This window comes from Taudactylus pleione, unplaced genomic scaffold (genome assembly GCF_031769625.1).
Source record: "Taudactylus pleione unplaced genomic scaffold, aTauple2 ptg000085l, whole genome shotgun sequence".
NCBI lineage: Eukaryota > Metazoa > Chordata > Amphibia > Anura > Myobatrachidae > Taudactylus > Taudactylus pleione.
In genome coordinates this window covers 9,556,394-9,579,012 of record NW_028284487.1, presented here as the reverse complement: position 1 = coordinate 9,579,012, position 22,619 = coordinate 9,556,394, and the positions used below count along the sequence as shown (strand labels likewise).

The 22,619-nt window shown below is 35.6% G+C and overlaps 12 non-coding genes across 12 annotated transcripts; all 12 read left to right on the top strand.

Moving 5' to 3' along the window:
- Window positions 1-1,396: 1,396 nt before the first annotated feature.
- Window positions 1,397-1,468, top strand: TRNAQ-UUG (transfer RNA glutamine (anticodon UUG)). The gene has a single exon. It is a non-coding gene; the product is annotated as a tRNA-Gln (tRNA).
- Window positions 1,469-2,288: 820 nt separating this feature from the next.
- Window positions 2,289-2,360, top strand: TRNAQ-UUG (transfer RNA glutamine (anticodon UUG)). The gene has a single exon. It is a non-coding gene; the product is annotated as a tRNA-Gln (tRNA).
- Window positions 2,361-3,179: 819 nt separating this feature from the next.
- On the top strand, window positions 3,180-3,251 carry TRNAQ-UUG (transfer RNA glutamine (anticodon UUG)). Its single transcript has one exon. It is a non-coding gene; the product is annotated as a tRNA-Gln (tRNA).
- An 819-nt stretch (window positions 3,252-4,070) lies between these two features.
- On the top strand, window positions 4,071-4,142 carry TRNAQ-UUG (transfer RNA glutamine (anticodon UUG)). Its single transcript has one exon. It is a non-coding gene; the product is annotated as a tRNA-Gln (tRNA).
- An 820-nt stretch (window positions 4,143-4,962) lies between these two features.
- On the top strand, window positions 4,963-5,034 carry TRNAQ-UUG (transfer RNA glutamine (anticodon UUG)). The gene has a single exon. It is a non-coding gene; the product is annotated as a tRNA-Gln (tRNA).
- A 2,600-nt stretch (window positions 5,035-7,634) lies between these two features.
- TRNAQ-UUG (transfer RNA glutamine (anticodon UUG)) lies at window positions 7,635-7,706 on the top strand. The gene has a single exon. It is a non-coding gene; the product is annotated as a tRNA-Gln (tRNA).
- An 820-nt stretch (window positions 7,707-8,526) lies between these two features.
- Window positions 8,527-8,598, top strand: TRNAQ-UUG (transfer RNA glutamine (anticodon UUG)). The gene has a single exon. It is a non-coding gene; the product is annotated as a tRNA-Gln (tRNA).
- Window positions 8,599-9,418: 820 nt separating this feature from the next.
- On the top strand, window positions 9,419-9,490 carry TRNAQ-UUG (transfer RNA glutamine (anticodon UUG)). Its single transcript has one exon. It is a non-coding gene; the product is annotated as a tRNA-Gln (tRNA).
- An 820-nt stretch (window positions 9,491-10,310) lies between these two features.
- TRNAQ-UUG (transfer RNA glutamine (anticodon UUG)) lies at window positions 10,311-10,382 on the top strand. Its single transcript has one exon. It is a non-coding gene; the product is annotated as a tRNA-Gln (tRNA).
- Window positions 10,383-14,741: 4,359 nt separating this feature from the next.
- Window positions 14,742-14,813, top strand: TRNAQ-UUG (transfer RNA glutamine (anticodon UUG)). Its single transcript has one exon. It is a non-coding gene; the product is annotated as a tRNA-Gln (tRNA).
- A 5,237-nt stretch (window positions 14,814-20,050) lies between these two features.
- TRNAQ-UUG (transfer RNA glutamine (anticodon UUG)) lies at window positions 20,051-20,122 on the top strand. The gene has a single exon. It is a non-coding gene; the product is annotated as a tRNA-Gln (tRNA).
- Window positions 20,123-20,928: 806 nt separating this feature from the next.
- Window positions 20,929-21,000, top strand: TRNAQ-UUG (transfer RNA glutamine (anticodon UUG)). Its single transcript has one exon. It is a non-coding gene; the product is annotated as a tRNA-Gln (tRNA).
- Window positions 21,001-22,619: the final 1,619 nt, after the last annotated feature.

The window sequence follows — 22,619 nt, the reverse complement described above, 5'->3', positions numbered from 1 at the left end:
TAGATTCAATCACCAAAAAAGGTCCTGATTGATTAAGTTGTCTTTGCATTTCTTAGATTTGCCATATTGCAAAATTTGAGAAAAAGTTTTCTCTGTATGCCATAGAGAGAAATGCTGCATCAGCCAAAGGATGACATTTTTGTTTATTCCTAACATGGATTTAAAAATTCTCTGTTTTGTATGTGTCTATGATGTTCTCTAGCAAGTTTCAAGGGCTGGTAACTTTAGCCAATGCCTTGTATTGATCCCAGTCTTCATGCACTTTGTCGCTGGATAAAATCCCTTCTTGGCATTTCTTGTAGGACAACAAGAAAAAGCAAATGGCCTATATGAGGTTCGAACCCGTGACCTTGGCGTTATTAGCTCCACGCTCTAACCAACTGAGCAAACCGGCCATACATAAAAGCATCAGCAAACACAAAAATGCCAAATGTACCTAAAACAGGAGAACATTCAGTATTTCAAAGATCAGCTATATTGAGTAGAGGAAAATTATATAATAAAGGGTTCTAAGGTGTAATGTTGAGCACTCTGGACTTTGAATCCAGTGATCCAAGTTCAAATCTAGCTGGGACCTAACTTTGTTCATTTTCCTTAAAGTTTAATTTTCAAAGTTTTATGATAGCTTATCTATATTGAAACTTTCTATAATCCCATCAACTTCATTGCTTTCTTTACTCCAAACTAATTTTGAAACTGTTTCAAATCAGTTTTCAACTGGAGAGATGTTTGTCAAACATTTGGAAATAATAAAATTTGCAAAAAGAATGCAGTAATCCATCACTTGTGCTATGGTTTTTAGATATTCTGGTTTTTAGAAGTTACTTCTTCAGTGTGCACTAATTAGAGTAAAGGTCTGGTCTTCTTCTCTTCTTAAAACCTAGTCCCCAGTAGATTAAATCACCAAAAAAGGTCCTGATTGATTAAGTTGCCTTTGCATTTCTTAGATTTGCCATATTGCAATATATGAGAAAAAGTTTTCTCTTTATGCCATATAGAGAAATGCTGCATCAGCCAAAGGATGACATTTTTGTTTATTCCTAACATGGATTTAAAAATTCTCTGTTTTGTATGTGTCTATGAAGTTCTCTAGCAAGTTTCAAGGGCTGCTAACTCTAGCCAATGCCATGTGTTGATCCCACTCTTCATGCACTTTGTTGCTGGATAAAATCCTTTCTTGGCATTTCTTGTAGGATAACAAGAAAAAGCACATGGCTTATATGGGGATCAAACCCATGACCTTGGCATTATTAGCTCCACGCTCTAACCAACTGAGTGAACCAGCCATACATAAAAGCATAAGCAAACACAAAAATGCCAAATGTACCTAAAACAGGAGAACATTCAGTATTTCAAAGATCAGCTATATTGAGTAGAGGAAGATTCTATAATAAAGGGTTCTATGGTGTAATGGTGAGCACTCTGGACTTTGAATCCAGTGATCCAAGTTCAAATCTCGGTGGGACCTAACTTTGCTCATTTTCCTTAAAGTTTAATTTTCAAAGTTTTATGATAGCTTATCTATATTGAAACTTTCTATAAATCCCATCAACTTCAGTGGTTTCTTTACTCCAAACTAATTTTGAAACTGTTTCAAATCAGTTTTCAACTGGAGAGATGTTTGTCAAACATTTGGAAATAAGAAAAGTTGCAATAAGAATGCAGTAATCCATCACTTGTGCTATGGTTTTTAGATATTCTGGTTTTTAGAAGTTACTTCTTCAGTGTGCACTAATTACAGTAAAGGTCTGGTCTTCTTCTCTTCTTAAAATCTAGTCCCCTGTAGATTCAATCACCAAAAAAAGTCCTGATTGATTAAGTTGTCTTTGCATTTCTTAGATTTGCCATATTGCAATATTTGAGAAAAAGTTTTCTCTGTATGCCATAGAGAGAAATGCTGCATCAGCCAAAGGATGACATTTTTGTTTATTCCTAACATGGATTTAAATATTCTCTCTTTTGTATGTGTCTATGATGTTCTCTAGCAAGTTTCAAGGGCTGCTAACTTTAGCCAATGCCTTGTATTGATCCCAGTCTTCATGCACTTTGTCGCTGGATAAAATCCTTTCTTGGCATTTCTTGTAGGACAACAAGAAAAAGCACATGGCTTATATGGGGATCAAACCCATGACCTTGGCATTATTAGCTCCACGGTCTAACCAACTGAGTGAACCAGCCATACATAAAAGCATCAGCAAACACAAAAATGCCAAATGTACCTAAAACAGGAGAACATTCAGTATTTCAAAGATCAGCTATATTGAGTAGAGGAAGATTCTATAAAAAAGGGTTCTATGGTGTAATGGTGAGCACTCTGGACTTTGAATCCAGTGATCCAAGTTCAAATCTCGGTGGGACCTAACTTTGTTCATTTTCCTTAAAGTTTAATTTTCAAAGTTTTATGATAGCTTATCTATATTGAAACTTTCTATAAATCCCATCAACTTCAGTGGTTTCTTTACTCCAAACTAATTTTGAAACTGTTTCAAATCAGTTTTCAACTGGAGAGATGTTTGTCAAACATTTGGAAATAAGAAAAGTTGCAATAAGAATGCAGTAATCCATCACTTGTGCTATGGTTTTTAGATATTCTGGTTTTTAGAAGTTACTTCTTCAGTGTGCACTAATTACAGTAAAGGTCTGGTCTTCTTCTCTTCTTAAAACCTAGTCCCCAGTAGATTCAATCACCAAAAAAAGTCCTGATTGATTAAGTTGTCTTTGCATTTCTTAGATTTGCCATATTGCAATATTTGAGAAAAAGTTTTCTCTGTATGCCATAGAGAGAAATGCTGCATCAGCCAAAGGATGACATTTTTGTTTATTCCTAACATGGATTTAAAAATTCTCTGTTTTGTATGTGTCTATGATGTTCTCTAGCAAGTTTCAAGGCTGCTAACTTTAGCCAATGCCTTGTATTGATCCCAGTCTTCATGCACTTTGTCGCTGGATAAAATCCTTTCTTGGCATTTCTTGTAGGACAACAAGAAAAAGCAAATGGCCTATATGTGGATCGAACCCGTGACCTTGGCGTTATTAGCTCCACGCACTAACCAACTGAGCAAACCGGCCATACATAAAAGCATCAGCAAACACAAAAATGCCAAATGTACCTAAAACATGAGAACATTCAGTATTTCAAAGATCAGCTATATTGAGTAGAGGAAGATTATATAATAAAGAGTTCTAAGGTGTAATGGTGAGCACTCTGGACTTTGAATCCAGTGATCCGAGTTCAAATCTCGGTGGGACCTAGCTTTGTTCATTTTCCTTAAAGTTTAATTTTCAAAGTTTTATGATAGCTTATCTATATTGAAACTTTCTATAATCCCATCAACTTCATTGCTTTCTTTACTCCAAACTAATTTTGAAACTGTTTCAAATCAGTTTTCAACTGGAGAGATGTTTGTCAAACATTTGGAAATAATAAAATTTGCAAAAAGAATGCAGTAATCCATCACTTGTGCTATGGTTTTTAGATATTCTGGTTTTTAGAAGTTACTTCTTCAGTGTGCACTAATTAGAGTAAAGGTCTGGTCTTCTTCTCTTCTTAAAACCTAGTCCCCAGTAGATTCAATCACCAAAAAAAGTCCTGATTGATTAAGTAGCCTTTGCATTTCTTAGATTTCCCATATTGCAATATTTGAGAAAAAGTTTTCTCTGTATGCCATATAGAGAAATGCTGCATCAGCCAAAGGATGACATTTTTGTTTATTCCTAACATGGATTTAAAAATTCTCTGTTTTGTATGTGTCTATGAAGTTCTCTAGCAAGTTTCAAGGGCTGCTAACTCTAGCCCATGCCATGTGTTGATCGCAGTCTTCATGCACTTTGTTGCTGGATAAAATCCTTTCTTGACATTTCTTGTAGGACAACAAGTAAAAGCACATGGCCTATATGGGGATCAAACCCGTGACCTTGGCATTATTAGCTCCACGCTCTAACCAACTGAGTGAACCAGCCATACATAAAAGCATCAGCAAACACAAAAATGCCAAATGTACCTAAAACAGGAGAACATTCAGTATTTCAAAGATCAGCTATATTGAGTAGAGGTAGATTCTATAATAAAGGGTTCTATGGTGTAATGGTGAGCACTCTGGACTTTGAATCCAGTGATCCAAGTTCAAATCTCGGTAGGACCTAACTTTGCTCATTTTCCTTAAAGTTTAATTTTCAAAGTTTTATGATAGCTTATCTATATTGAAACTTTCTATAAATCCAATCAACTTCAGTGGTTTCTTTACTCCAAACTAATTTTGAAACTGTTTCAAATCAGTTTTCAACTGGAGAGATGTTTGTCAAACATTTGGAAATAAGAAAAGTTGCAATAAGAATGCAGTAATCCATCACTTGTGCTATGGTTTTTAGATATTCTGGTTTTTAGAAGTTACTTCTTCAGTGTGCACTAATTACAGTAAAGGTCTGGTCTTCTTCTCTTCTTAAAACCTAGTCCCCAGTAGATTCAATCACCAAAAAAAGTCCTGATTGATTAAGTTGTCTTTGCATTTCTTAGATTTGCCATATTGCAATATTTGAGAAAAAGTTTTCTCTGTATGCCATAGAGAGAAATGCTGCATCAGCCAAAGGATGACATTTTTGTTTATTCCTAACATGGATTTAAAAATTCTCTGTTTTGTATGTGTCTATGATGTTCTCTAGCAAGTTTCAAGGGCTGCTAACTTTAGCCAATGCCTTGTATTGATCCCAGTCTTCATGCACTTTGTCGCTGGATAAAATCCCTTCTTCGCATTTCTTGTAGGACAACAAAAAAAAGCAAATGGCCTATATGTGGATCGAACCCGTGACCTTGGCGTTATTAGCTCCACGCTCTAACCAACTGAGCAAACCAGCCATACCTAAAAGCATCAGCAAACACAAAAATGCCAAATGTACCTAAAACAGGAGAACATTCAGTATTTCAAAGATCAGCTATATTGAGTAGAGGAAGAATATATAATAAAGGGTTCTAAGGTGTAATGGTGAGCACTCTGGACTTTGAATCCAGTGATCCGAGTTCAAATCTCGGTGGGACCTAACTTTGTTCATTTTCCTTAAAGTTTAATTTTCAAAGTTTTATGATAGCTTATCTATATTGAAACTTTCTATAATCCCATCAACTTCATTGCTTTCTTTACTCCAAACTAATTTTGAAACTGTTTCAAATCAGTTTTCAACTGGAGAGATGTTTGTCAAACATTTGGAAATAATAAAATTTGCAAAAAGAATGCAGTAATCCATCACTTGTGCTATGGTTTTTAGATATTCTGGTTTTTAGAAGTTACTTCTTCAGTGTGCACTAATTAGAGTAAAGGTCTGGTCTTCTTCTCTTCTTAAAACCTAGTCCCCAGTAGATTCAATCACCAAAAAAAGTCCTGATTGATTAAGTTGCCTTTGCATTTCTTAGATTTGCCATATTCCAATATTTGAGAAAAAGTTTTCTCTGTATGCCATATAGAGAAATGCTGCATCAGCCAAAGGATGACATTTTTGTTTATTCCTAACATGGATTTAAAAATTCTCTGTTTTGTATGTGTCTATGAAGTTCTCTAGCAAGTTTCAAGGGCTGCTAACTCTAGCCCATGCCATGTGTAGATCGCAGTCTTCATGCACTTTGTTGCTGGATAAAATCCTTTCTTGGCATTTCTTGTAGGACAACAAGTAAAAGCACATGGCCTATATGGGGATCAAACCCGTGACCTTGGCATTATTAGCTCCACGCTCTAACCAACTGAGTGAACCAGCCATACATAAAAGCATCAGCAAACACAAAAATGCCAAATGTACCTAAAACAGGAGAACATTCAGTATTTCAAAGATCAGCTATATTGAGTAGAGGAAGATTTTATAATAAAGGGTTCTATGGTGTAATGGTGAGCACTCTGGACTTTGAATCCAGTGATCCAAATTCAAATCTCGGTGGGACCTAACTTTGTTCATTTGCCTTAAAGTTTAATTTTCAAAGTTTTATGATAGCTTATCTATATTGAAACTTTCTATAAATCCCATCAACTTCAGTGGTTTCTTTACTCCAAACTAATTTTGAAACTGTTTCAAATCAGTTTTCAACTGGAGAGATGTTTGTCAAACATTTGGAAATAAGAAAAGTTGCAATAAGAATGCAGTAATCCATCACTTGTGCTATGGTTTTTAGATATTCTGGTTTTTAGAAGTTACTTCTTCAGTGTGCACTAATTAGAGTAAAGGTCTGGTCTTCTTCTCTTCTTAAAACCTAGTCCCCAGTAGATTCAATCACCAAAAAAGGTCCTGATTGATTAAGTTGCCATTGCATTTCTTAGATTTGCCATATTGCTATATTTGAGAAAAAGTTTTCTCTGTATGCCATATAGAGAAATGCTGCATCAGCCAAAGGATGACATTTTTGTTTATTCCTAACATGGATTTAAAAATTCTCTGTTTTGTATGTGTCTATGATGTTCTCTAGCAAGTTTCAACGGCTGCTAACTCTAGCCAATGCCATGTGTTGATCCCAGTCTTCATGCACTTTTTTGCTGGATAAAATCCTTTCTTGGCATTTCTTATAGGACAACACGAAAAGCACATGGCCTATATGGGGATCAAACCCGTGACTTTGGCATTATTAGCTCCACACTCTAACCAACTGAGTGAACCAGCCATACATAAAAGCATCAGCAAACACAAAAATGCCAATAGTACCTATAACAGGAGAACATTCAGTATTTCAAAGATCAGCTATATTGAGTAGAGGAAGATTCTATAATAAAGGGTTCTATGGTGTAACGGTGAGCACTCAGGACTTTGAATCCAGTGATCCGAGTTCAAATCTCTGTGGGACTTAACTTTGTTCATTTTCCTTAAAGTTTAATTTTCAAAGTTTTATGATAGCTTATCTATATTGAAACTTTCTATAATCCCATCAACTTCAGTGGTTTCTTTACTCCAAACTAATTTTGAAACTGTTTCAATTCAGTTCTCAACTGGAGAGATGTTTGTCAAACATTTGGAAATAATAAAATTTGCAAAAAGAATGCAGTAATCCATCACTTGTGCTATGGTTTTTAGATATTCTGGTTTTTAGAAGTTTCTTCTTCAGTGTGCACTAATTAGAGTAAAGGTCTGGTCTTCTTCTCTTCTTAAAACCTAGTCCCCAGTAGATTCATTCACCAAAAAAAGTCCTGATTGATTAAGTTGCCTTTGCATTTCTTAGATTTGCCATATTGCAATATTTGAGAAAAGTTTTCTCTGTATGCCATATAGAGAAATGCTGCATAAGCCAAAGGATGACATTTTTGTTTATTCCTAACATGGATTTAAAAATTCTCTGTTTTGTATGTGTCTATGATGTTCTCTAGCAAGTTTCAAGGGCTGCTAACTCTAGCCAATGCCATGTGTTGATCCCACTCTTCATGCACTTTGTTGCTGGATAAAATCCTTTCTTGGCATTTCTTGTAGGATAACAAGAAAAAGCACATGGCTTATATGGGGATCAAACCCGTGACCTTGGCATTATTAGCTCCACGCTCTAACCAACTGAGCAAACCGGCCATACGTAAAAGCATCAGCAAACACAAAAATGCCAAATGTACCTAAAACAGGAGAACATTCAGTATTTCAAAGATCAGCTATATTGAGTAGAAGAAGATTCTATAATAAAGGGTTCTATGGTGTAATAGTGAGCACTCTGGACTTTGAATCCAGTGATCCGAGTTCAAATCTCAGTGGGACCTAACTTTGTTCATTTTCCTTAAAGTTTTATTTTCAAAGTTTTAGGATAGCTTATCTATATTGAAACTTTCTATAAATCCCATCAACTTCAGTGGTTTCTTTACTCCAAACTAATTTTGAAACTGTTTCAAATCAGTTTTCAACTGGAGAGATGTTTGTCAAACATTTGGAAATAAGAAAATTTGCAATAAGAATGCAGTAATCCATCACTTGTGCTATGGTTTTTAGATATTCTGGTTTTTAGAATTTACTTCTTCAGTGTGCACTAATTAGAGTAAAGGTCTGGTCTTCTTCTCTTCTTAAAACCTAGTCCCCAGTAGATTCAATCACCAAAAAAGGTCCTGATTGATTAAGTTGCCTTTGCATTTCTTAGATTTGCCATATTGCAATATTTGAGAAAAAGTTTTCTCTGTATAACATATAGAGAAATGCTGCATCAGCCAAAGGATGACATTTTTGTTTATTCCTAACATGGATTTAAAAATTCTCTGTTTTGTATGTGTCTATGATGTTCTCTAGCAAGTTTCAAGGGCTGCTAACTCTAGCCAATGCCATGTGTTGATCCCAGTCTTCATGCACTTTGTTGCTGGACAAAATCCTTTCTTGGCATTTCTTGTAGGACAACAAGAAAAAGCACATGGCCTATATGGGGATCAAACCCATGACTTTGGCATTATTAGCTCCACACTCTAACCAACTGAGTGAACCAGCCATACATAAAAGCATCAGCAAACACAAAAATGCCAAATGTACCTAAAACAGGAGAACATTCAGTATTTCAAAGATCAGCTATATTGAGTAGAGGAAGATTCTATAATAAAGGGTTCTATGGTGTAATAGTGAGCACTCTGGACTTTGAATCCAGTGATCCGAGTTCAAATCTCGGTGGGACCTAACTTTGTTCATTTTCCTTAAAGTTTAATTTTCAAAGTTTTAGGATAGCTTATCTATATTGAAACTTTCTATAAATCCCATCAACTTCAGTGGTTTCTTTACTCCAAACTAATTTTGAAACTGTTTCAAATCAGTTTTCAACTGGAGAGATGTTTGTCAAACATTTGGAAATAAAAAAATTTGCAATAAGAATGCAGTAATCCATCACTTGTGCTATGGTTTTTAGATATTCTGGTTTTTAGAATTTACTTCTTCAGTGTGCACTAATTAGAGTAAAGGTCTGGTCTTCTTCTCTTCTTAAAACCTAGTCCCCAGTAGATTCAATCACCAAAAAAGGTCCTGATTGATTAAGTTGCCTTTGCATTTCTTAGATTTGCCATATTGCAATATTTGAGAAAAAGTTTTCTCTGTATACCATATAGAGAAATGCTGCATCAGCCAAAGGATGACATTTTTGTTTATTCCTAACATGGATTTAAAAATTCTCTGTTTTGTATGTGTCTATGATGTTCTCTAGCAAGTTTCAAGGGCTGCTAACTCTAGCCAATGCCATGTGTTGATCCCAGTCTTCATGCACTTTGTTGCTGGACAAAATCCTTTCTTGGCATTTCTTGTAGGACAACAAGAAAAAGCACATGGCCTATACGAGGATCAAACCCGTGACCTTGGCATTATTAGCTCCACGCTCTAACCAACTGGGTGAACCAGCCATACATAAAAGCATCAGCAAACACAAAAATGCCAAATGTACCTAAAATAGGAGAACATTCAGTATTTCAAAGATCAGCTATATTGAGTAGAGGAAGACTCTATTATAAAGGGTTCTATGGTGTAATGGTGAGCACTCTGGACTTTGAATCCAGTGATCCGAGTTCAAATCTCGGTGGGAACTAACTTTGTTCATTTTCCTTAAAGTTTAATTTTCAAAGTTTTAGGATAGCTTATCTATATTGAAACTTTCTATAAATCCCATCAACTTCAGTGGTTTCTTTACTCCAAACTAATTTTGAAACTGTTTCAAATCAGTTTTCAACTGGAGAGATGTTTGTCAAACATTTGGAAATAAGAAAATTTGCAATAAGAATGCAGTAATCCATCACTTGTGCTATGGTTTTTAGATATTCTGGTTTTTAGAATTTACTTCTTCAGTGTGCACTAATTAGAGTAAAGGTCTGGTCTTCTTCTCTTCTTAAAACCTAGTCCCCAGTAGATTCAATCACCAAAAAAGGTCCTGATTGATTAAGTTGCCTTTGCATTTCTTAGATTTGCCATATTGCTATATTTGAGAAAAAGTTTTCTCTGTATGCCATATAGAGAAATGCTGCATCAGCCAAAGGATGACATTTTTGTTTATTCCTAACATGGATTTAAAAATTCTCTGTTTTGTATGTGTCTATGATGTTCTCTAGCAAGTTTCAAGGGCTGCTAACTCTAGCCAATGCCATGTGTTGATCCCAGTCTTCATGCACTTTGTTGCTGGATAAAATCCTTTCTTGGCATTTCTTGTAGGACAACAAGAAAAAGCACATGGCCTATATGGGGATCAAACCCTTGACCTTGGCATTATTAGCTCCATGCTCTAACCAACTGAGTGAACCATCCATACATAAAAGCATCAGCAAACACAAAAATGCCAAATGTACCTAAAATAGGAGAACATTCAGTATTTCAAAGATCAGCTATATTGAGTAGAGGAAGATTTTATTATAAAGAGTTCTATGGTGTAATGGTGAGCACTCTGGACTTTGAATCCAGTGATCTGAGTTCAAATCTCGGTGGGACCTAACTTTGTTTATTTTCCTTAAAGTTTAATTTTCAAAGTTTTAGGATAGCTTATCTATATTGAAACTTTCTATAAATCCCATCAACTGCAGTGGTTTCTTTACTCCAAACTAATTTTGAAACTGTTTCAAATCAGTTTTCAACTGGAGAGATGTTTGTCAAACATTTGGAAATAAGAAAATTTGCAATAAGAATGCAGTAATCCATCGCTTGTGCTATGGTTTTTAGATATTCTGGTTTTTAAAATTTACTTCTTCAGTGTGCACTAATTAGAGTAAAGGTCTGGTCTTCTTCTCTTCTTAAAACCTAGTCCCCAGTAGATTCAATCACCAAAAAAGGTCCTGATTGATTAAGTTGCCTTTGCGTTTCTTAGATTTGCCATATTGCTATATTTGAGAAAAAGTTTTCTCTGTATGCCATATAGAGAAATGCTGCATCAGCCAAAGGATGACATTTTTGCTTATTCCTAACATGGATTTAAAAATTCTCTGTTTTGTATGTGTCTATGATGTTCTCTAGCAAGTTTCAAGGGCTGCTAACTCTAGCCAATGCCATGTGTTGATCCCAGTCTTCATGCACTTTTTTGCTGGATAAAATCCTTTCTTGGCATTTCTTGTAGGACAACAAGAAAAGCACATGGCCTATATGGGGATCAAACCCGTGACTTTGGCATTATTAGCTCCATGCTCTAACCAACTGAGTGAACCAGCCATACATAAAAGCATCAGCAAACACAAAAATGCCAAATGTACCTAAAACAGGAGAACATTCAGTATTTCAAAGATCAGCTATATTGAGTAGAGGAAGATTCTATAATAAAGGGTTCTATGGTGTAATGGTGAGCACTCTGGACTTTAAATTCACTTATCTGAGTTCAAATCTCGGTGGGACCTAACTTTGTTCATTTTCCTTAAAGTTTAATTTTCAAAGTTTTAGGATAGCTTATCTATATTGAAACTTTCTATAAATCCCATCAACTTCAGTGGTTTCTTTACTCCAAACTAATTTTGAAACTGTTTCAAATCAGTTTTCAACTGGAGAGATGTTTGTCAAACATTTGGAAATAAGAAAATTTGCAATAAGAATGCAGTAATCCATCAGTTGTGCTATGGTTTTTAGATATTCTGGTTTTTAGAATTTACTTCTTCAGTGTGCACTAATTAGAGTAAAGGTCTGGTCTTCTTCTCTTCTTAAAACCTAGTCCCCAGTAGATTCAATCACCAAAAAAGGTCCTGATTGATTAAGTTGCCTTTCCGTTTCTTAGATTTGCCATATTGCTATATTTGAGAAAAAGTTTTCTCTGTATGCCATATAGAGAAATGCTGCATCAGCCAAAGGATGACATTTTTGTTTATTCCTAACATGGATTTAAAAATTCTCTGTTTTGTATGTGTCTATGATGTTCTCTAGCAAGTTTCAAGGGCTGCTAACTCTAGCCAATGCCATGTGTTGATCCCAGTCTTCATGCACTTTGTTGCTGGATAAAATCCTTTCTTGGCATTTCTTGTAGGACAACAAGAAAAAGCACATGGCCTATATGGGGATCAAACCCGTGACCTTGGCATTATTAGCTCCACGCTCTAACCAACTGGGTGAACCAGCCATACATAAAAGCATCAGCAAACACAAAAATGCCAAATGTACCTAAAATAGAAGAACATTCAGTATTTCAAAGATCAGCTATATTGAGTAGAGGAAGACTCTATTATAAAGGGTTATATGGTGTAATGGTGAGCACTCTGGACTTTGAATCCAGCGATCCGAGTTCAAGTCTCGGTGGGAACTAACTTTGTTCATTTTCCTCAAAGTTTTAGGATAGCTTATCTATATTGAAACTTTCTATAAATCCCATCAACTTCAGTGGTTTCTTTACTCCAAACTAATTTTGAAACTGTTTCAAATCAGTTTTCAACTGGAGAGATGTTTGTCAAACATTTGGAAATAAGAAAAGTTGCAATAAGAATGCAGTAATCCATCACTTGTGCTATGGTTTTTAGATATTCTGGTTTTTAGAATTTACTTCTTCAGTGTGCACTATTTAGAGTAAAGGTCTGGTCTTCTTCTCTTCTTAAAACCTAGTCCCCAGTAGATTCAATCACCAAAAAAGGTCCTGATTGATTAAGTTGCCTTTGCATTTCTTAAATTTGCCATATTGCTATATTTGAGAAAAAGTTTTCTCTGTATGCCATATAGAGAAATGCTGCATCAGCCAAAGGATGACATTTTTGTTTATTCCTAACATGGATTTAAAAATTCTATGTTTTGTATGTGTCTATGATGTTCTCTAGCAAGTTTCAAGTGCTGCTAACTCTAGCCAATGCAATGTGTTGATCCCAGTCTTCATGCACTTTGTTGCTGGATAAAATCCTTTCTTGGCATTTCTTGTAGGACAACAAGAAAAAGCACATGGCCTATATGGGGATCAAACCCATGACCTTGGCATTATTAGCTCCACGCTCTAACCAACTGAGTGAACCAGCCATACATAAAAGCATCAGCAAACACAAAAATGCCAAATGTACCTAAAATAGGAGAACATTCAGTATTTCAAAGATCAGCTATATTGAGTAGAGGAAGATTCTATTATAAAGGGTTCTATGGTATAATGGTGAGCACTCTGAACTTTGAATCCAGCGATCCGAGTTCAAATCTCGGTGGGAACTAACTTTGTTCATTTTCCTCAAAGTTTTAGGATAGCTTATCTATATTGAAACTTTCTATAAATCCCATCAACTTCAGTGGTTTCTTTACTCCAAACTAATTTTGAAACTGTTTCAAATCAGTTTTCAACTGGAGAGATGTTTGTCAAACATTTGGAAATAAGAAAAGTTGCAATAAGAATGCAGTAATCCATCACTTGTGCTATGGTTTTTAGATATTCTGGTTTTTAGAATTTACTTCTTCAGTGTGCACTATTTAGAGTAAAGGTCTGGTCTTCTTCTCTTCTTAAAACCTAGTCCCCAGTAGATTCAATCACCAAAAAAGGTCCTGATTGATTAAGTTGCCTTTGCATTTCTTAGATTTGCCATATTGCTATATTTGAGAAAATGTTTTCTCTGTATGCCATATAGAGAAATGCTGCATCAGCCAAAGGATGACATTTTTGTTTATTCCTAACATGGATTTAAAAATTCTCTGTTTTGTATGTGTCTATGATGTTCTCTAGCAAGTTTCAAGGGCTGCTAACTCTAGCCAATGCAATGTGTTGATCCCAGTCTTCATGCACTTTGTTGCTGGATAAAATCCTTTCTTGGCATTTCTTGTAGGACAACAAGAAAAAGCACATGGCCTATATGGGGATCAAACCCATGACCTTGGCATTATTAGCTCCACGCTCTAACCAACTGAGTGAACCAGCCATACATAAAAGCATCAGCAAACACAAAAATGCCAAATGTACCTAAAATAGGAGAACATTCAGTATTTCAAAGATCAGCTATATTGAGTAGAGGAAGATTCTATTATAAAGGGTTCTATGGTGTAATGGTGAGCGCTCTGGACTTTGAATCCAGTGATCTGAGTTCAAATCTTGGAGGGACCTAACTTTGTTCATTTTCCTTAAAGTTTAATTTTCAAAGTTTTAGGATAGCTTATCTATATTGAAACTTTCTATAAATCCCATCAACTGCAGTGGTTTCTTTACTCCAAACTAATTTTGAAACTGTTTCAAATCAGTTTTCAACTGGAGAGATGTTTGTCAAACATTTGGAAATAAGAAAATTTGCAATAAGAATGCAGTAATCCATCGCTTGTGCTATGGTTTTTAGATATTCTGGTTTTTAGAATTTACTTCTTCAGTGTGCACTAATTAGAGTAAAGGTCTGGTCTTCTTCTCTTCTTAAAACCTAGTACCCAGTAGATTCAATCACCAAAAAAGGTCCTGATTGATTAAGTTGCCTTTGCGTTTCTTAGATTTGCCATATTGCTATATTTGAGAAAAAGTTTTCTCTGTATGCCATATAGAGAAATGCTGCATCAGCCAAAGGATGACATTTTTGTTTATTCCTAACATGGATTTAAAAATTCTCTGTTTTGTATGTGTCTATGATGTTCTCTAGCAAGTTTCAAGGGCTGCTAACTCTAGCCAATGCCATGTGTTGATCCCAGTCTTCATGCACTTTGTTGCTGGATAAAATCCTTTCTTGGCATTTCTTGTAGGACAACAAGAAAAAGCACATGGCCTATATGGGGATCAAACCCGTGACCTTGGCATTATTAGCTCCACGCTCTAACCAACTGGGTGAACCAGCCATACATAAAAGCATCAGCAAACACAAAAATGCCAAATGTACCTAAAATAGGAGAACATTCAGTATTTCAAAGATCAGCTATATTGAGTAGAGGAAGACTCTATTATAAAGGGTTCTATGGTGTAATGGTGAGCACTCTGGACTTTGAATCCAGAGATCCGAGTTCAAATCTCGGTGGGAACTAACTTTGTTCATTTTCCTCAAAGTTTTAGGATAGCTTATCTATATTGAAACTTTCTATAAATCCCATCAACTTCAGTGGTTTCTTTACTCCAAACTAATTTTGAAACTGTTTCAAATCAGTTTTCAACTGGAGAGATGTTTGTCAAACATTTGGAAATAAGAAAAGTTGCAATAAGAATGCAGTAATCCATCACTTGTGCTATGGTTTTTAGATATTCTGGTTTTTAGAATTTACTTCTTCAGTGTGCACTATTTAGAGTAAAGGTCTGGTCTTCTTCTCTTCTTAAAACCTAGTCCCCAGTAGATTCAATCACCAAAAAAGGTCCTGATTGATTAAGTTGCCTTTGCATTTCTTAGATTTGCCATATTGCAATATTTGAGAAAAAGTTTTCTCTGTATGCCATATAGAGAAATGCTGCATCAGCCAAAGGATGACATTTTTGTTTATTCCTAACATGGATTTAAAAATTCTATGTTTTGTATGTGTCTATGATGTTCTCTAGCAAGTTTCAAGGGCTGCTAACTCTAGCCAATGCAATGTGTTGATCCCAGTCTTCATGCACTTTGTTGCTGGATAAAATCCTTTCTTGGCATTTCTTGTAGGACAACAAGAAAAAGCACATGGCCTATATGGGGATCAAACCCATGACCTTGGCATTATTAGCTCCACGCTCTAACCAACTGAGTGAACCAGCCATACATAAAAGCATCAGCAAACACAAAAATGCCAAATGTACCTAAAATAGGAGAACATTCAGTATTTCAAAGATCAGCTATATTGAGTAGAGGAAGACTCTATTATAAAGGGTTCTATGGTTTAATGGTGAGCACTCTGGACTTTGAATCCAGCGATCCGAGTTCAAATCTCGGTGGGAACTAACTTTGTTCATTTTCCTCAAAGTTTTAGGATAGCTTATCTATATTGAAACTTTCTATAAATCCCATCAACTTCAGTGGTTTCTTTACTCCAAACTAATTTTGAAACTGTTTCAAATCAGTTTTCAACTGGAGAGATGTTTGTCAAACATTTGGAAATAAGAAAAGTTGCAATAAGAATGCAGTAATCCATCACTTGTGCTATGGTTTTTAGATATTCTGGTTTTTAGAATTTACTTCTTCAGTGTGCACTATTTAGAGTAAAGGTCTGGTCTTCTTCTCTTCTTAAAACCTAGTCCCCAGTAGATTCAATCACCAAAAAAGGTCCTGATTGATTAAGTTGCCTTTGCATTTCTTAGATTTGCCATATTGCTATATTTGAGAAAAAGTTTTCTCTGTATGCCATATAGAGAAATGCTGCATCAGCCAAAGGATGACATTTTTGTTTATTCCTAACATGGATTTAAAAATTCTCTGTTTTGTATGTGTCTATGATGTTCTCTAGCAAGTTTCAAGGGCTGCTAACTCTAGCCAATGCAATGTGTTGATCCCAGTCTTCATGCACTTTGTTGCTGGATAAAATCCTTTCTTGGCATTTCTTGTAGGACAACAAGAAAAAGCACATGGCCTATATGGGGATCAAACCCATGACCTTGGCATTATTAGCTCCACGCTCTAACCAACTGAGTGAACCAGCCATACATAAAAGCATCAGCAAACACAAAAATGCCAAATGTACCTAAAATAGGAGAACATTCAGTATTTCAAAGATCAGCTATATTGAGTAGAGGAAGATTCTATTATAAAGGGTTCTATGGTGTAATGGTGAGCACTCTGGGCTTTGAATCCAGTGATCTGAGTTCAAATCTTGGAGGGACCTAACTTTGTTCATTTTCCTTAAAGTTTAATTTTCAAAGTTTTAGGATAGCTTATCTATATTGAAACTTTCTATAAATCCCATCAACTGCAGTGGTTTCTTTACTCCAAACTAATTTTGAAACTGTTTCAAATCAGTTTTCAACTGGAGAGATGTTTGTCAAACATTTGGAAATAAGAAAATTTGCAATAAGAATGCAGTAATCCATCACTTGTGCTATGGTTTTTAGATATTCTGGTTTTTAGAATTTACTTCTTCAGTGTGCACTAATTAGAGTAAAGGTCTGGTCTTCTTCTCTTCTTAAAACCTAGACCCCAGTAGATTCAATCACCAAAAAAGGTCCTGATTGATTAAGTTGCCTTTGCGTTTCTTAGATTTGCCATATTGCTATATTTGAGAAAAAGTTTTCTCTGTATGCCATATAGAGAAATGCTGCATCAGCCAAAGGATGACATTTTTGTTTATTCCTAACATGGATTTAAAAATTCTCTGTTTTGTATGTGTCTATGATGTTCTCTAGCAAGTTTCAAGGGCTGCTAACTCTAGCCAATGCCATGTGTTGATCCCAGTCTTCATGCACTTTGTTGCTGGATAAAATCCTTTCTTGGCATTTCTTGTAGGACAACAAGAAAAAGCACATGGCCTATATGGGGATCAAACCCGTGACCTTGGCATTATTAGCTCCACGCTCTAACCAACTGGGTGAACCAGCCATACATAAAAGCATCAGCAAACACAAAAATGCCAAATGTACCTAAAATAGGAGAACATTCAGTATTTCAAAGATCAGCTATATTGAGTAGAGGAAGAGTCTATTATAAAGGGTTCTATGGTGTAATGGTGAGCACTCTGGACTTTAAATCCAGCGATCCGAGTTCAAATCTCGGTGGGAACTAACTTTGTTCATTTTCCTCAAAGTTTTAGGATAGCTTATCTATATTGAAACTTTCTATAAATCCCATCAACTTCAGTGGTTTCTTTACTCCAAACTAATTTTGAAACTGTTTCAAATCAGTTTTCAACTGGAGAGATGTTTGTCAAACATTTGGAAATAAGAAAAGTTGCAATAAGAATGCAGTAATCCATCACTTGTGCTATGGTTTTTAGATATTCTGGTTTTTAGAATTTACTTCTTCAGTGTGCACTATTTAGAGTAAAGGTCTGGTCTTCTTCTCTTCTTAAAACCTAGTCCCCAGTAGATTCAATCACCAAAAAAGGTCCTGATTGATTAAGTTGCCTTTGCATTTCTTAGATTTGCCATATTGCTATATTTGAGAAAAAGTTTTCTCTGTATGCCATATAGAGAAATGCTGCATCAGCCAAAGGATGACATTTTTGTTTATTCCTAACATGGATTTAAAAATTCTCTGTTTTGTATGTGTCTATGATGTTCTCTAGCAAGTTTCAAGGGCTGCTAACTCTAGCCAATGCAATGTGTTGATCCCAGTCTTCATGCACTTTGTTGCTGGATAAAATCCTTTCTTGGCATTTCTTGTAGGACAACAAGAAAAAGCACATGGCCTATATGGGGATCAAACCCATGACCTTGGCATTATTAGATCCACGCTCTAACCAACTGAGTGAACCAGCCATACATAAAAGCATCAGCAAACACAAAAATGCCAAATGTACCTAAAATAGGAGAACATTCAGTATTTCAAAGATCAGCTATATTGAGTAGAGGAAGATTCTATTATAAAGGGTTCTATGGTGTAATGGTGAGCACTCTGGACTTTGAATCCAGTGATCTGAGTTCAAATCTTGGAGGGACCTAACTTTGTTCATTTTCCTTAAAGTTTAATTTTCAAAGTTTTATGATAGCTTATCTATATTGAAACTTTCTATAAATCCCATCAACTGCAGTGGTTTCTTTACTCCAAACTAATTTTGAAACTGTTTCAAATCAGTTTTCAACTGGAGAGATGTTTGTCAAACATTTGGAAATAAGAAAATTTGCAATAAGAATGCAGTAATCCATCGCTTGTGCTATGGTTTTTAGATATTCTGGTTTTTAGAATTTACTTCTTCAGTGTGCACTAATTAGAGTAAAGGTCTGGTCTTCTTCTCTTCTTAAAACCTAGTCCCCAGTAGATTCAATCACCAAAAAAGGTCCTGATTGATTAAGTTGCCTTTGCGTTTCTTAGATTTGCCATATTGCTATATTTGAGAAAAAGTTTTCTCTGTATGCCATATAGAGAAATGCTGCATCAGCCAAAGGATGACATTTTTGCTTATTCCTAACATGGATTTAAAAATTCTCTGTTTTGTATGTGTCTATGATGTTCTCTAGCAAGTTTCAAGGGCTGCTAACTCTAGCCAATGCCATGTGTTGATCCCAGTCTTCATGCACTTTTTTGCTGGATAAAATCCTTTCTTGGCATTTCTTGTAGGACAACAAGAAAAGCACATGGCCAATATGGGGATCAAACCCGTGACTTTGGCATTATTAGCTCCATGCTCTAACCAACTGAGTGAACCAGCCATACATAAAAGCATCAGCAAACACAAAAATGCCAAATGTACCTAAAACAGGAGAACATTCAGTATTTCAAAGATCAGCTATATTGAGTAGAGGAAGATTCTATAATAAAGGGTTCTTTGGTGTAATGGTGAGCACTCTGGACTTTAATTTCACTTATCTGAGTTCAAATCTCGGTGGGACCTAACTTTGTTCATTTTCCTTAAAGTTTAATTTTCAAAGTTTTAGGATAGCTTATCTATATTGAAACTTTCTATAAATCCCATCAACTTCAGTGGTTTCTTTACTCCAAACTAATTTTGAAACTGTTTCAAATCAGTTTTCAACTGGAGAGATGTTTGTCAAACATTTGGAAATAAGAAAATTTGCAATAAGAATGCAGTAATCCATCACTTGTGCTATGGTTTTTAGATATTCTGGTTTTTAGAATTTACTTCTTCAGTGTGCACTAATTAGAGTAAAGGTCTGGTCTTCTTCTCTTCTTAAAACCTAGTCCCCAGTAGATTCAATCACCAAAAAAGGTCCTGATTGATTAAGTTGCCTTTCCGTTTCTTAGATTTGCCATATTGCTATATTTGAGAAAAAGTTTTCTCTGTATGCCATATAGAGAAATGCTGCATCAGCCAAAGGATGACATTTTTGTTTATTCCTAACATGGATTTAAAAATTCTCTGTTTTGTATGTGTCTATGATGTTCTCTAGCAAGTTTCAAGGGCTGCTAACTCTAGCCAATGCCATGTGTTGATCCCAGTCTTCATGCACTTTGTTGCTGGATAAAATCCTTTCTTGGCATTTCTTGTAGGACAACAAGAAAAAGCACATGGCCTATATGGGGATCAAACCCGTGACCTTGGCATTATTAGCTCCACGCTCTAACCAACTGGGTGAACCAGCCATACATAAAAGCATCAGCAAACACAAAAATGCCAAATGTACCTAAAATAGGAGAACATTCAGTATTTCAAAGATCAGCTATATTGAGTAGAGGAAGACTCTATTATAAAGGGTTCTATGGTGTAATGGTGAGCACTCTGGACTTTGAATCCAGCGATCCGAGTTCAAATCTCGGTGGGAACTAACTTTGTTCATTTTCCTCAAAGTTTTAGGATAGCTTATCTATATTGAAACTTTCTATAAATCCCATCAACTTCAGTGGTTTCTTTACTCCAAACTAATTTTGAAACTGTTTCAAATCAGTTTTCAACTGGAGAGATGTTTGTCAAACATTTGGAAATAAGAAAAGTTGCAATAAGAATGCAGTAATCCATCACTTGTGCTATGGTTTTTAGATATTCTGGTTTTTAGAATTTACTTCTTCAGTGTGCACTATTTAGAGTAAAGGTCTGGTCTTCTTCTCTTCTTAAAACCTAGTCCCCAGTAGATTCAATCACCAAAAAAGGTCCTGATTGATTAAGTTGCCTTTGCATTTCTTAGATTTGCCATATTGCAATATTTGAGAAAAAGTTTTCTCTGTATGCCATATAGAGAAATGCTGCATCAGCCAAAGGATGACATTTTTGTTTATTCCTAACATGGATTTAAAAATTCTATGTTTTGTATGTGTCTATGATGTTCTCTAGCAAGTTTCAAGGGCTGCTAACTCTAGCCAATGCAATGTGTTGATCCCAGTCTTCATGCACTTTGTTGCTGGATAAAATCCTTTCTTGGCATTTCTTGTAGGACAACAAGAAAAAGCACATGGCCTATATGGGGATCAAACCCATGACCTTGGCATTATTAGCTCCACGCGCTAACCAACTGAGTGAACCAGCCATACATAAAAGCATCAGCAAACACAAAAATGCCAAATGTACCTAAAATAGGAGAACATTCAGTATTTCAAAGATCAGCTATATTGAGTAGAGGAAGACTCTATTATAAAGGGTTCTATGGTATAATGGTGAGCACTCTGGACTTTGAATCCAGCGATCCGAGTTCAAATCTCGGTGGGAACTAACTTTGTTCATTTTCCTCAAAGTTTTAGGATAGCTTATCTATATTGAAACTTTCTATAAATCCCATCAACTTCAGTGGTTTCTTTACTCCAAACTAATTTTGAAACTGTTTCAAATCAGTTTTCAACTGGAGAGATGTTTGTCAAACATTTGGAAATAAGAAAAGTTGCAATAAGAATGCAGTAATCCATCACTTGTGCTATGGTTTTTAGATATTCTGGTTTTTAGAATTTACTTCTTCAGTGTGCACTATTTAGAGTAAAGGTCTGGTCTTCTTCTCTTCTTAAAACCTAGTCCCCAGTAGATTCAATCACCAAAAAAGGTCCTGATTGATTAAGTTGCCTTTGCATTTCTTAGATTTGCCATATTGCTATATTTGAGAAAAAGTTTTCTCTGTATGCCATATAGAGAAATGCTGCATCAGCCAAAGGATGACATTTTTGTTTATTCCTAACATGGATTTAAAAATTCTCTGTTTTGTATGTGTCTATGATGTTCTCTAGCAAGTTTCAAGGGCTGCTAACTCTAGCCAATGCAATGTGTTGATCCCAGTCTTCATGCACTTTGTTGCTGGATAAAATCCTTTCTTGGCATTTCTTGTAGGACAACAAGAAAAAGCACATGGCCTATATGGGGATCAAACCCATGACCTTGGCATTATTAGCTCCACGCTCTAACCAACTGAGTGAACCAGCCATACATAAAAGCATCAGCAAACACAAAAATGCCAAATGTACCTAAAATAGGAGAACATTCAGTATTTCAAAGATCAGCTATATTGAGTAGAGGAAGATTCTATTATAAAGGGTTCTATGGTGTAATGGTGAGCACTCTGGGCTTTGAATCCAGTGATCTGAGTTCAAATCTTGGAGGGACCTAACTTTGTTCATTTTCCTTAAAGTTTAATTTTCAAAGTTTTAGGATAGCTTATCTATATTGAAACTTTCTATAAATCCCATCAACTGCAGTGGTTTCTTTACTCCAAACTAATTTTGAAACTGTTTCAAATCAGTTTTCAACTGGAGAGATGTTTGTCAAACATTTGGAAATAAGAAAATTTGCAATAAGAATGCAGTAATCCATCACTTGTGCTATGGTTTTTAGATATTCTGGTTTTTAGAATTTACTTCTTCAGTGTGCACTAATTAGAGTAAAGGTCTGGTCTTCTTCTCTTCTTAAAACCTAGACCCCAGTAGATTCAATCACCAAAAAAGGTCCTGATTGATTAAGTTGCCTTTGCGTTTCTTAGATTTGCCATATTGCTATATTTGAGAAAAAGTTTTCTCTGTATGCCATATAGAGAAATGCTGCATCAGCCAAAGGATGACATTTTTGTTTATTCCTAACATGGATTTAAAAATTCTCTGTTTTGTATGTGTCTATGATGTTCTCTAGCAAGTTTCAAGGGCTGCTAACTCTAGCCAATGCCATGTGTTGATCCCAGTCTTCATGCACTTTGTTGCTGGATAAAATCCTTTCTTGGCATTTCTTGTAGGACAACAAGAAAAAGCACATGGCCTATATGGGGATCAAACCCGTGACCTTGGCATTATTAGCTCCACGCTCTAACCAACTGGGTGAACCAGCCATACATAAAAGCATCAGCAAACACAAAAATG